This window comes from Pinus tabuliformis, chromosome 1_2 (assembly GCF_031772625.1).
Source record: "Pinus tabuliformis cultivar Carrire ecotype Pingquan chromosome 1_2, CPIR1, whole genome shotgun sequence".
Classification (NCBI taxonomy): domain Eukaryota; kingdom Viridiplantae; phylum Streptophyta; class Pinopsida; order Pinales; family Pinaceae; genus Pinus; species Pinus tabuliformis.
The window spans coordinates 105,616,171-105,629,230 of NC_142298.1; the positions used below are offsets into that span (position 1 = coordinate 105,616,171).

The window sequence follows — 13,060 nt, forward strand, 5'->3', positions numbered from 1 at the left end:
GGGGGTGAGGTACGAACTCGCTCGACTGAGGTATGAGGGAGAAGGTAATTCCCAGTGCCAAGCCTAGTTGACCCAACTTTATTACTAGGAAATGTGTTTTATCGCTTGGTTCAGGATGCTCATTATAGATTACTCATTTGGGTTAAAGATTTTTTATAGTGTTTCTTACAAGAGCCAACTTTCCTAATATGAAATGAATTTTATTGCTACTTATATCATGTTATATCTCCCTGAATCACACACTTACACGAATCCATCTCCCCTGTTTTGGGACTCACCTCAACCAGTCGTGTCTCTAATGTCGTTGGATGCTTTGAGTTGGGTGGAAAATAGGTAAGAAAGAAGTTTTTTAAGAAGAAAAAATAAAATAGTAGTAGAATTGTTGTTATTCATGGCTCTCGTTGTGGTGGAACAAGGAGTTGTGACCAAAACCCTACTTGTAAAATTTATCTAGGTTTTGCGAGAAATATATACCTATTGGTTCCATATTTTCTCCATTGAGCCAGTCTTCCCGAGGACCCAACCGTTGAAAGGGATTTGAGGAGAAAAAAACACGATAAAAAATGTTACAGAGGACCAAAAATCAATGTCTACTTCCCAGGGTGAATCCTTACGCCATGCGACCCCTGCAACTATTCCTAGCAAAAAGTCATCAATCATAAGAATTGTTCTTATATTAATTCGTTTGTCTTGATTATTCACACTCATGGCCAGCCATTGGGCCAATACATTGAAGGAATACATATTTATTCAGAGTCCCCCATGCTCTTCTTCCTCGTTCAGTATTTAATGGAAGTTTATGCCATGCAGGCGACTTCTGCTATGGAAACTTGGTACTACAATCTGACCAGAGATGACTTGAGGTTCTCGCACCAATATCACCCCAGCTACCACGTTTCTCCTCACCATTAGCAAGAGCTTGGGGTTCTTGTATATGAGTTGGATGTTGATAACTATGAAAACAACCCTGACCTTGAAAACATCAAGAAACAACGAAATTACAACTATTCAGATATATTGACGGTTGAAGACCTCTCATTGCTCCGTTGAACCTTTGTGGGCCAGAATTAGAAATTACAGAGATTGTTCTTGTCTCTTTCCAAAAGGTGCCACTTTCAATCTTCCCAATCCACAAGAATTTACTAATTTTGAGAATGCACTCGGGTCTTAAGTGAGATAATCTCCAAAGAGCAGTAGTCCAAGAGTACTTGAGATGCACCCATAGAGGAAACCAATTGGAAAAGGGAAGGATTGAGACTCCATTTACAGAAGGACCCTCCTCGATACGCAGCCTGCCTGAGAACCCAATTAAATAAATAGATATCATGTGTTTTTTTATGACTCCTAACCTTAGAATTCATGAATGTTGGTTGCAATTCATTCCAATTCCATGCTTTCAGAGTTGAACTCAATGTCATTTACACATAATTTCACATGGAGAAACCCATTTGGAATGGTATGTTTCCTACGAGGGAATGATATGAAGGACCAAATGTGATCAAAGACATAAGCCTTGAAGATTATGAAGGAAAGATAAAAAACTTCTTCACTGAGCACCTCTATGCCTAGGAGGAGATTTGATTTGTTTTGGAAGGAGGAGGTTACTTTGACAGCCAAGAAAACAATGAGAAATGGATACGCTTCCACATAAAGAAAGAGAATCTCATAGTCCTCCCATCGGGCATGTGTCACCGATTTACCCTCGATACCATCAATTATGTCAAGGCGATGAAGTTATTCATGGGGTTGCCCTGTTGGACACAACATCAATGACCCATTGATGACATGGAATCCAGGAAGAATTACCTTCCAAAGGTGTTGAAAAACAATGTGGCTACAATGCAGAGAACCATTTGATTAAATAATCTATTTTTACTGTGATTTTTGTTTGAAAAAAAATCATCTGTTTGTCCCTATACTAGTTGTTTTTCCACTTTTATTGTGTACATGCATTGCTAAGGTTTGAAGCCATTTCATTGCTTAATGCTTCAGAGTAAGACAGATAATAATTATTTATTTAGGATCATGTTTTGTGTGGAGGGATTTGAAGACAGAAGCAAATCTCTGCTAGAAGGAAGAAGAGAGGCGTCTCGAAGAAGAGGAGAAGAAGAAGGTAAATTCTTGTATTTTACTATCTTTTTTTTAGCTCTTCATTACTGATATCTATTACGTTGAATTAGGACAATTTTTCATAATTATAATTTGTTATTCAAGTTTACTTTGACATTTACTGGAAAATGATCCCCACAACTGTAACAACCCTGGTGAAAAATCCATGTAATAAAAGTTAATAAAGGCAAAAATAATAACCATGGTTGATGGGACATTTATTCCAAGCTGAATGTTGGGCACGACATCCTAAGGGGTGTTCATTTGGTTGTTTATGGCTAAGGAAATTGGCAAAGACAATGGCTAAGGATTTGGAAAGGAAAAATGGCATGTTTGGCACATTTATTTATATAAATAATGGAAATTAGGAGAAAAAGGAGGTGAAAGGTCACAGGTTGCATGTGAGGAGGAAATTGTTGAGAAATGGAAACAAGAAATTCTAGTTTAATTTATCCTCAAATTAAACTGAGAATTAAAATCGAATTCTAATTTCGTAGCAACTTGTAAGTAGTTAATTAAGTTTAATTAACTTAATTAGCTTAGGAATTTTGAGTTAGAAGTCATTTTGAAGTCATGTGTATGTTCTCCATAAATGTTAGGGGTCTGATGTGAGTTTAAATTGAGTTGGAAATTAGATCACTCAGTTTACTGAGCTAAGTTAAGTTAAATTAGTTCCAAACTGTTTATGGAACTAATACAGAGTTAATTGTCAGTTGGTGCACTAGTGCATCCACAAGTGTCACTCTAGTTAACTTGTGATGGTCGAGCTATACATTTGCTGCTATATTGGCCACCTCTCAAATGGTCACGCTCCATCATTAAGATTACACTCCTGGGACAAATGTGAATACGAATTGGTTCAATTACAGACATGCAATGATGATTGGGAAAGGTGGTGGTTTAGATAATGATTCAATGTAATGGTCATGCGAGGTCGGATATGAGGTAAGGCCATCATTGACATGTGATGAGTCTTTCAAGAAGAGGTATGTATTGGATTTTGGGAGAATCGTACCATCCCACATTCACTTCATGATCTCACATAAGGCGTACTCAATACTCATTAAAAAGATGAGATTTCATAACCTAAAATATCTTTGTACTTAAGTGATTTCTTCCTAATTTAGTAAATGATAAAACAAAGTGTTAACCATAATAAAAATTGTTGAATGCCATGATCTACAGGTGGTACAGTCATTCTCCCTGTAAATTTTTTTTACAAAACAAAGATAATATTTTCAATACACATTTTTGCACCAGATGTTCCTGTACTATATTTTCATTGAGACCATTGTTCCTGCACCAGAACATGTGTTTTCATAATTGGGCGCGCTCGGCGGTGCAAATTCTTGTACTAAATGTGCCTGAATTGAACATGCTTTCACTAAACATGCTTGCACTTAAACATGCTTGCACTTGAACATGCCTACATTGAACATGCTTGCACTCGAACACACATTCCTACACCAAGGATATTTGTATCATATTTGGAAAGAGAAAGGGAACCAAAAAAATTCTGATAGGATATAATTCATAGGCTAGATTTGAAAAAATTGCTAGATATACAAGGGAGGTTTTATTCACTAGCCTTTGGTGCTGATATATGCCTTCCGATTTGACTTGTGAGTTCACATCAGATCCTGTAATCGATCCATGAGGGAAAAAAGAAGTGGGAAAAAGGGTTAATTTTAGAACGGGAAGGAAATTATGATAGGGAATTCAAGAGTGAGATCACCAAGAGGGACAAATCGAAAAGGGATTTTGGGGAAAATTTTCAAGGGGAAAAGAGGGAAATACGAAATCAGATAGGGAAAGTTTCATTGAAGAAAGGGATGGTAAACTTCATGGGATAAAAAGAGGAAAATAAAGGTTTTTTTTTATGAAAATAAGAATAGAAGAAGAGCATAATTTCACCTGAAATATGCATGTATAATTTTTATCCGAAAAGTAAATGCAACGAGAATTGAGTGTTGCTTGGACAAAAATTTCCATGCCAGCTATCCTAAACTTGGATAAGGGCTCAATTCCTACACTAGAACCTGCTTCTTCTTGGTGACAGTCAACACATCTAAAAATCAAGAAACATTCCCATTTTATTAGAACTTGATCTTCCTACCAGCAAGTTGGTTTTTAGGTTGATCCTTCTACAGTCATGTCAGTAAAACTGATTTTCACAATCACAGGAAAATATTTTTTTCTTTACCTTTTTTTTAATTTATTATTATTTTTTGGATTTTGTTTAAACTTTATTTCAAGAGAGAATAAATCAGATCACAATGGGCTGGCATAGCCACCTACCAACTGAATTTTAGACTGCTGCTGCACTTGCTGCATGAAATCTTCCTTTGTGATGGGCTGAAAGTATGCTTTAAGCCTATGCCTATTCACAAGGAAAACTGAATTTCGCCCATCAATAGTTTTGACTTCTACAACCCCATTGTCAAAAACTTGAATTACCTCATATGGTCCCATCCAACGAGGATGTTACTTCCCATTAAAATTTTTAAATCTAGATTCATAGAGAAGTACCCAATCACCTGGTTGGAACTGTTTCTTCTTGATAAACTTATCATGCCATTTCTTGCATTGCTGCTGCACTAAAATATTTTGTTGAATAACATCCCTCTGAAATTCATCCAACTCATTTAACTGCAATAGACGTTGATGTTGTGCTTCTAAGGGATCCAAACCTTATTGAACTGTAGTTCTGAAAGTCTCTATCTGAAATTCAATCGACAAAATGACTTGTTTTCCGTACACCAGCTCATATGGTGTATGCCCCGTGCTATTCCTCCAAGTGGTTCGATAAGCCCATAAGGATTCAGGAAATTAGCTAGCCCAATCCTTCTTGTGCATGTTTACTATTTTGGTGAGGATGGATTCGATCACCTTGTTTGTAGATTCCACTTGGCCATTTTCTTGCAAGTGGCACAGTGTAGATTTCCTGTGCCGAATCTTATATTGCTTCATGACTTCCTATACCAAGTTAGAAAATATTGTAGTTCATTGTCATAAACAATTTCTCTAGGAACACTGAATCTAGTAAAAATTTTATTAAATAGAAAATCAACAACAACTTTCTCAGTGGCACAAGAAACAACTTTAGACTTTACCCATTTAGTAACAAAATTAGTACAAACCAAGATATGATTTTTATTTAAGGAAGTGGGGTTTATGGGTCCTACAAAATCAATAACCCATTTTTCAAAGGGCTCAATCATAACTTTGAGGATAGAAAGGCATTTCATTGGCTTGAACAGGTTGACCCATCCGTTGACAACTATCACAATGTCTAACATATTGCTTGGCATCCTTAAACAAAGAAGGCCAAAAATAGCTAGTGCGTAAAATTTTATATGTAGTTCGTTTATCAGTGAAGTGGACACCATAAGGTTCATCATGGGAAGATTTTAAGATATCAAACATTTCTTCCTCTCTCACACATCTACGAATAACAAGATCTAGTCTAATGTAAAAGAGGTCTCCCTGTATCCAAGAATATGAAGCATTTTTCTGAATGATATTCCACTTTTCACGAGCAGATAAGTGAGGTGGTGTTTTTCAGGTGACTAAATAATTTGCTATGTAAGAAAACCATGGGGATTTTTTTGACATAGAAAAAATATGTTCGTCAGGGAAATCATCATCAACAGGAATTACTTCACCAGGATTATTTAATCTAGAAAGATAATCAGCTACAACATTAGACTTTCTTGGTCTATCAATAATTGTAACATTGAATTCCTGTAATAAAAGCAACCACCTAGTCACTCTACCGCTAGTTAAAGTTTTATTCATTAAATATTTTATAGTAGAATGATTAGTATGCACATAAACTTTATATCATGTAATGTAATGTCTGAATTTATTAATAGAAAAAATAACGGCTAAAAATTCTTTCTCAGTCACTGTATAGTTAAATTCGACAGATGACAAATTTTTACTGATGTAATAAATAACATAGGATTGCTTATTCTCTTCTTGTCCTAAAGCCGCACCAATGGCAGTTTCTGAGGAATTAGAGAAAATGTGAAATGGTAGGGACCAATTTGGTCCTCTCAAAACTGGTGCCTGTACTAATTTTTCCTTCAATGTCTCAAATGACTGTTGGCAAGCTGTGAACTGGGAGAATTCACTATCCTTAGCTAATAATCGAAAAAGGGGGTAGAAATCTTGGAAAAATTCTCAATGAATCTCTGGTAATAACCAGCATGTCCCAGGAAGCCTCTCACTTCCCTTTGTGTTTTGGGTGCAGGCAGACGAAAAATAACTTCAACTTTAGCGGGGTCTACCTGGATACCTTTGTCAGAAATCAAATGACCAAGAACCACTCCTTCTTTGCATAGTAATCTACATTTTGTATCACTTCAAAGCAAGATGAGCCTCTTGGCAATGTAAAAGCACTTTTTCTAGATTTTTAAGAGCTTCATCAAATGAGTTACCAAACACAAAAAAAACATCCATATAAATCTCAACACATTCAAGATCAGCAAAAATAGCGAGCACAACCCTCTGAAAGGTGGTGGGTGCATTACACAACCCGAAAAGAAGCACTCGATACTAAAATGTACTCCAAGGGCATGTAAAGGTAGTTTTGAATTGATCTGAGGGCACGAGATGTATTTGGTTATACCCACTAAAGCCATATAAAAATGAAAAGTACTTTTTACCGGCAAGGGTATCTAGCACCTGATCGATGAAAGGAAGGGGAAAGTAATCCTTGAGAGTGGCTTTGTTTAATTCTCAGTAATCAATGCAAATACGCCATCTCCCATCTTTTTTAGGGACTATCACTAATGGAGAGACCCACTGACTGTCAGAAATGGGATAGATGAAATTAGCGTCTAAGAGTTTTTGTAATTCCTCTTTAACAATATCTCTTAGCACGAGATTCATTCGTCTTTGGGGTTGTCAGATAGGTCGGGCTCCCTCCTAAATATAGATATGATGAGTACAAGTCTCAGGAGGAATTCCTTTCATGTCTTCATAACTCCAAGTGAATGCATCCAAGTGATCTCACAACAAGGTAACAAGCTGCTCTTGCTGAGATGAATCCAGGTCTGAGCTAATGTGTAGATATTTTCCTGGACTAATTTCAACAAGAGTGGTCTTGGGCTCAAGAGTATAGGAAGATGATGCTATAGTATGGGATGAGGAAGGTTGGGAATCAGAATTTTCTTGAAAATCCAGACTAAAGATCTGATGAAGTGTGTCAAAGTTAGGCATAATGTCTAAATTGTTCAAGAAATCTCATAATTCACCCTCCTAGGTAGAATCAGTATGATGATGAATTAAAGAAACAGATCAGGTCTCCTCATCATTGTTGTCATAATCTAACCATAAAGTGTCCTTGAGTTCCCGAATAGATCTAGAAGGTGGATATAAGGTGACCTTTTTCCTAGAGTCTCCATGTGAAATGTACATATCACTAGAGCGACATCCAATATAAGCATCAACCGTGGCAACCATGGTCGTCCCAAAATAAAAGGATGTCCTCCCACTAGATTCTTTGGCTGAAGCACAATGAAATCCACAGGGTATTCCCATGAATCTATAGATACAACCACATCACCACATCATCCAATACTCCATCGGGCTTGATTTTAGATCTGTCTGCAAGTTCAAGCACGGTGGGTGTAGCATGAATATGGTCCAACCCAAGTTGTTCCATGGTTTTCCTGGTCATAACATTGATGGTTGCCCCAAGTCTATTAATAAATTAGAGACAAGGATATCACCTATCTGGACAGAAACAACTGGGTTTCCAGGATTTGTATATTTCTCCATTGATATGCATCATATCATTAACTCAGTTGCTCTATCAACAAACTGAATGGTCCAAGGTTCTTCTCTCTTCCTCCTTGGATTTTTAAGACATAACTCCCTAATAATCTTTGTGTAGATGGAAATTTATCCAATAACATAAAGTAAAGGATCCTTTATGCAAATATTCCTTACCTATGAAGCTAGAGTGGATTCGGGTTCACTCTTCTCCATTGCCAACCTCTCTAAAAGGGTGGATGGTTTGAAGAAGATGGTGAATTTGAAGGTACGAGAATGGGCTAAATGGTGACATTGTTTTTCGAATGATCAATATTTTCCTCCTCATTTTTCTCCTCAATGATCACCATGGGTTGTTTTTGTTTTTTTGGTTTAACTACCCTTCCCAATATCAATTGAAGCTCATTTATCCCAACTGGAAAAGTTCGATAGGTAGGAGGAGGGGACGAGCCAACTGAGTGAATAAGTTGTACCACCTTATTATTAAGATTCGGTATCAGTTGAGTAGGTAGTTTAGGTGGTCTAAATGGTGGTGGAAAAGGCAATGGTGGCATTGGTTGACTCTGCTAAGGTAGAGAGGTAAAAGATGGTTGTGACATATGGTGCAGTGCATATGAAGGAGGATATGATGGCATCTGAGCAGGATAGGAATGATATGAATGGTTTAGCCCTCTCCATCCTTGTTGCCAAGGTTGAGAGGATTGTCCATGGTGAAAATGGTTTCCGTGCTACCAATGTTGAGAGTGATTATTATTATGATTGGAATATGGAGGTGCATTATAACCATAAAAATGTGGTTCATGAACCATACTTGCACCTACCTGTGGCCAGTTTCTTCGCGCTTCCATGACATGTAATGGCTCAAGTTCAGAATGCTCTCCTTCAAATGAAGCTTTTAATCTAGGTATGGAGGGGAATTCCTTAGTGGCATGGTTCTCTACACATATCACACATTTATTAGCACTCTTTATATCAGTAGGACACTCTCTTAAAGGATGCTTTTTCCTACATTTTGGACAAAAAATAGACAATGACTCTTGTTATTTTTCTAGTTTTTGCTGAAATTTCAAAGAGTCTATTTGTTTCCTAACAGTATTCATTATTTCAATTTTCATATTGTCCATTTTATTCTCCAAGCCAATAATCATAGCATCTGTAGATCCCAGTTTGTTAGTTTTGCTTCGACCTCCTCTAGTGGATCTAGATTGATTTCGTGAGAACTTCTTGCACAAGTCACAAATTTGTTCAAAATTTTCTGAGCAATATCTCCTTGTCCTAAAAAATTCAAATTATTTCTAGAATCCTTAGTAATCCCTTGTAGGAACAAGGTTCGAATGGTACTTAAATCAAATTTGTGTTTGGACCTTTGGAGTATATACAAAAATCTCTCTAAGTAGTCCTCCAAAGTCTCATCATCACCTTGTACAATGGTGAAGATCTCATCCTGCATTTCTCTAGTTTTACAATATTCCTAATATTTATTCAGAAACACTCTCTTCATTTTCTCCCAAAAACTTATAGTCTTTCCTCCTAGTCCCATGAACCAGCGCAAGGCTGAATATTTGAGAGTTGCAGGAAACAATTTTACTTTATGGGCATCTGAAGAATAATCATAACTCCTACATAGTATATCAAACTCAAAAATGAATGAATCAGGGTCTTCGTGCACCTTACCATGAAAATGTGGAAGAGTTGAGGGTGAAATATTCTTCATTTGTACATTCACCTTAGAATTCACTATTGGAAATCCAAAAGTGGACTTCTCTTCATTTACCTGATTCTCACCAGTCCCCTCTGCATGGTCTTCATGATAAACCATTATTGTGCCTCCAATCAAACCACTTCCAGAAGATGAAGGTTTACTATTGCTAAATTGGAATTTAGATCACCGTTAGCCTCCTTCTTCCTGTTCTTGGGTTGTGTCATACCTGAATCACTGTTTCCAGAATCCAAGTGGACCATTCCAGCGTGATGAGTTTGGGTCTACTTAGACATTCTACCTGCAAAAGAAGGTCCAATATAAGAAGAGTTTTCATATTTTTTCAGTGTTTCATCGGCCCTTATTTGGCTTCAAATCCATACCTTTCTTAGACATTCATTTTAAAAATCAAACCCCAAAAAATAAAATTTAAATGCTATAAAGAAAAGAATCTGTCAATTGCTACATAGAACAAAAAATTAGCACTTGTAAAATCCTTAAAACAATAGAAGCATAGTGCAAAAAAAAAATAGAAGACTTACCCCTATTGCAGAAAAAGAAAATTTCTTACCAATTTCAAAGTGCTTCCTTAGCAATGGTGCTAAAATGTTAGGGCAAGAATTGTGGTTAAGCAGACTCCTTCAACACTTAATTATCAACCCGAGGGTTTTGTAAAATTAGAGGCGATGCATAGGAAATGCCATAAATGATATGAACTTTTCCCAACTATATTCCTACATCCTTAATTACAATTTGATGGAATTGAAAAGAAAATACTACCCAAAAATTTACACTAAAGAAATTCTAGTGTTGGAATATAAAAGAAAGTACTTTTGCGAAGAAATAAACAAAGGAACTTTCGAACTCTTGTAAGAAATCCTGATTAATTGAAATGTAAATCTATGTCTATCATCAATATAGTTGTATGTCAGATGAATAATTGGACACTTGAAGATATCTGAATTATTTATATATTTTTCTCCTTGCACTGAGCTATTATTCCTGTACTCCAACAATATTCTTACACTAGTATCGGAACGAAGTTTACATGCTGGAAGTATATTTTACACTTGTACTGAAGATTTCTGTCCTCATGCAGGGGCTCTAAGTCTTAGGACTAGAGCACTCTGTTCTTGTATTAGGATATTGATTCCTGTACCAGAATAGTGATTCCTACACCAAGTTTTCAAATTTCTTTCATAAAAGAATAAAGAGTGTGTTAACTTAAGAAAATAATTTGCAAAGGTGAATAGAACTTTGAAATAGATTTCACAAACAGAAATATGCTTCAACCCAACTTAACTTCAAAATAAGAATTAACTTCGAAATTCAAAGCACACTTTTCTTCAATCAAGGAACTCTTTCATGCAACTAAAAAAATCATCTAACTGTGACAACAGGCTTTATCCCTGTAATAGTTATTCACATAAATCTGTTTTGCCTTTTTATTTTATTTTTAATTCCGAAAGGTTCACTTTGAATAATTAGATGTGAAGTTTGATCCTTTCCTTAAAAGTGTAAAGTGCAGGTACAAATTAATGCGTTATAACAACGTTCATTCCTTAATTACCAAAGCATATTCAATCCAGAATATCAAGAATACTTCTAAAAGATGAACACTGACTTGTAGAAATGCCTCAAGCTCCTTATGATAGAAAAGAATGAAAGGCTTTGTTGTAATGAACCAAAGGCATCAAATTGCAGAACTGTAAATGCACTAGTGTAGGAATAATGTGCTTGCACGATCCAGGAATAAATAATACTAAGCTTCGAAAAGAAAGATTACAAAAATGTAAGATCAAACTTAGTTAAACATGCACACCACGGATCCGTCACACAATGGCTATAAATGAAATTGAACCTGGACTTTGTGAAAGAATAGAAGCATCTACTTAATTCACTCCTTGCATTAAAACGAAATCAACACACCTTTAACGAGAAAGAAGAATGTGAGGGAGAACGAGCTGGGTTGGCTGGGCCCGAGCTAACCAACTCGTTTCCCTATTTAAGAAACTTGGAAACTCAGCTCTCAGCAATGCATAAAAATAGAATTAAAATATAGGATTGAAATAACATGGCACAATCCCTTTATATTAAATCAACAAATGTACACGATGAAATCGAATCTAGCCCAGAACGAGGGTGATACCAGCAAAATTACAAAATACCACAGTTACAGTAGCATTGCTATCGCTATCACTCGCTACCATTTTCTATCCGAATCCTACATTATATACATCCCTTTAGGCCTATGACTGTAAGAAAGTTGCATTTAGCATTACGATCTAAGCCTTTCGACTATAACGAAATAACAACAACATTACATTCTAAGCCTTTCGGTTGTAACAAAACCCTAAACTTAAGAATTCGGCTAGCAACCTGATCTCTATCATATCCCCGAATTATCTCCGCTCCGAGCCCAACTTGAGGTGACTGATTTGAATGAGATGTCCGCGTTAGGTAGTGAGCTGTCAGGGAAGTTTAGGATTCGCCAATGGTGCAGGAATCCTACCTGCACTCGACCATGCTAAAGAAATGATTAATACGTTGCTTACCAAATAATTTAGGAAAAAGGATATTAGTTGCAAAGAATATTAAAGGTATAAAATCTATAAAAATAGTTAATTAAGTACATTGAATGTAACCCTTAAATATGGAATATAAAGCTAGTGCAGGAAAAGGCACAATTCTTGGAATAGTGTAGGAATAAGGAGGTTGCGAGGTTAAAACACAGGTGTAAGGTTATGAATTTGAAGTAGGAAAGGGGTTAAAAATGAAGCAATTTAGCCTACCAACACATGGATCTGTTGTGCTCTTTAACAACCCACCCATTTATTATATAAATAGTTAGTATTTTATTAATAAATGGGGACCTTTTAAAAAAATTTCAAAAAACTTAGCAAATAAAATCTTGCCTTTTGAAACCTTTCAGAATAAAACCTTAGACAAACTTAAGATATTAAGCCAATTCACTTTATGACTAGGCATTCTTGCTTTATCGCAAATCGCGTGATCACAAGTAACAAAGGTTAGTCATGAGTTGGAATCTAAAAACGCGATAAAAGACCCCCCCTTAAAAGACCAAAGGAAACATTGAACTTTTTTATAAAACATAAGGCTTAAGATATTCCTTATAAAATAAAGTATTTATCGCAATCGCATCACGACTTTTACAAGGGTGCAAACATGAAAACCATAAGAAACTATGAATTGCGATGTGGTCTGGACCCGACAGAATAATAAAACTGTTATAAACTTCAATCAGGTCCAACATATTGTGTGTATCTGTTTTAATGGAATAATCCTCCACATAAAGGAAATGCACTCAAAAAAGTAAAAGGTATGTTGCTCATCGCAAATCGCAAAAAACCAAAGCAAATTTGAATTTCACTATTCACGATCACTGATATTGTGATTTGCGCGATATTGAGATTCATCGCAATTGCATGATCACCAATTTGAAATATAATT

At 36.1% G+C, this 13,060-nt stretch overlaps 1 pseudogene; it reads left to right on the plus strand.

Moving 5' to 3' along the window:
* The first annotated feature begins 789 nt into the window (after window positions 1-789).
* On the plus strand, window positions 790-1,857 carry LOC149204717 (uncharacterized; annotated as a pseudogene).
* Window positions 1,858-13,060: the final 11,203 nt, after the last annotated feature.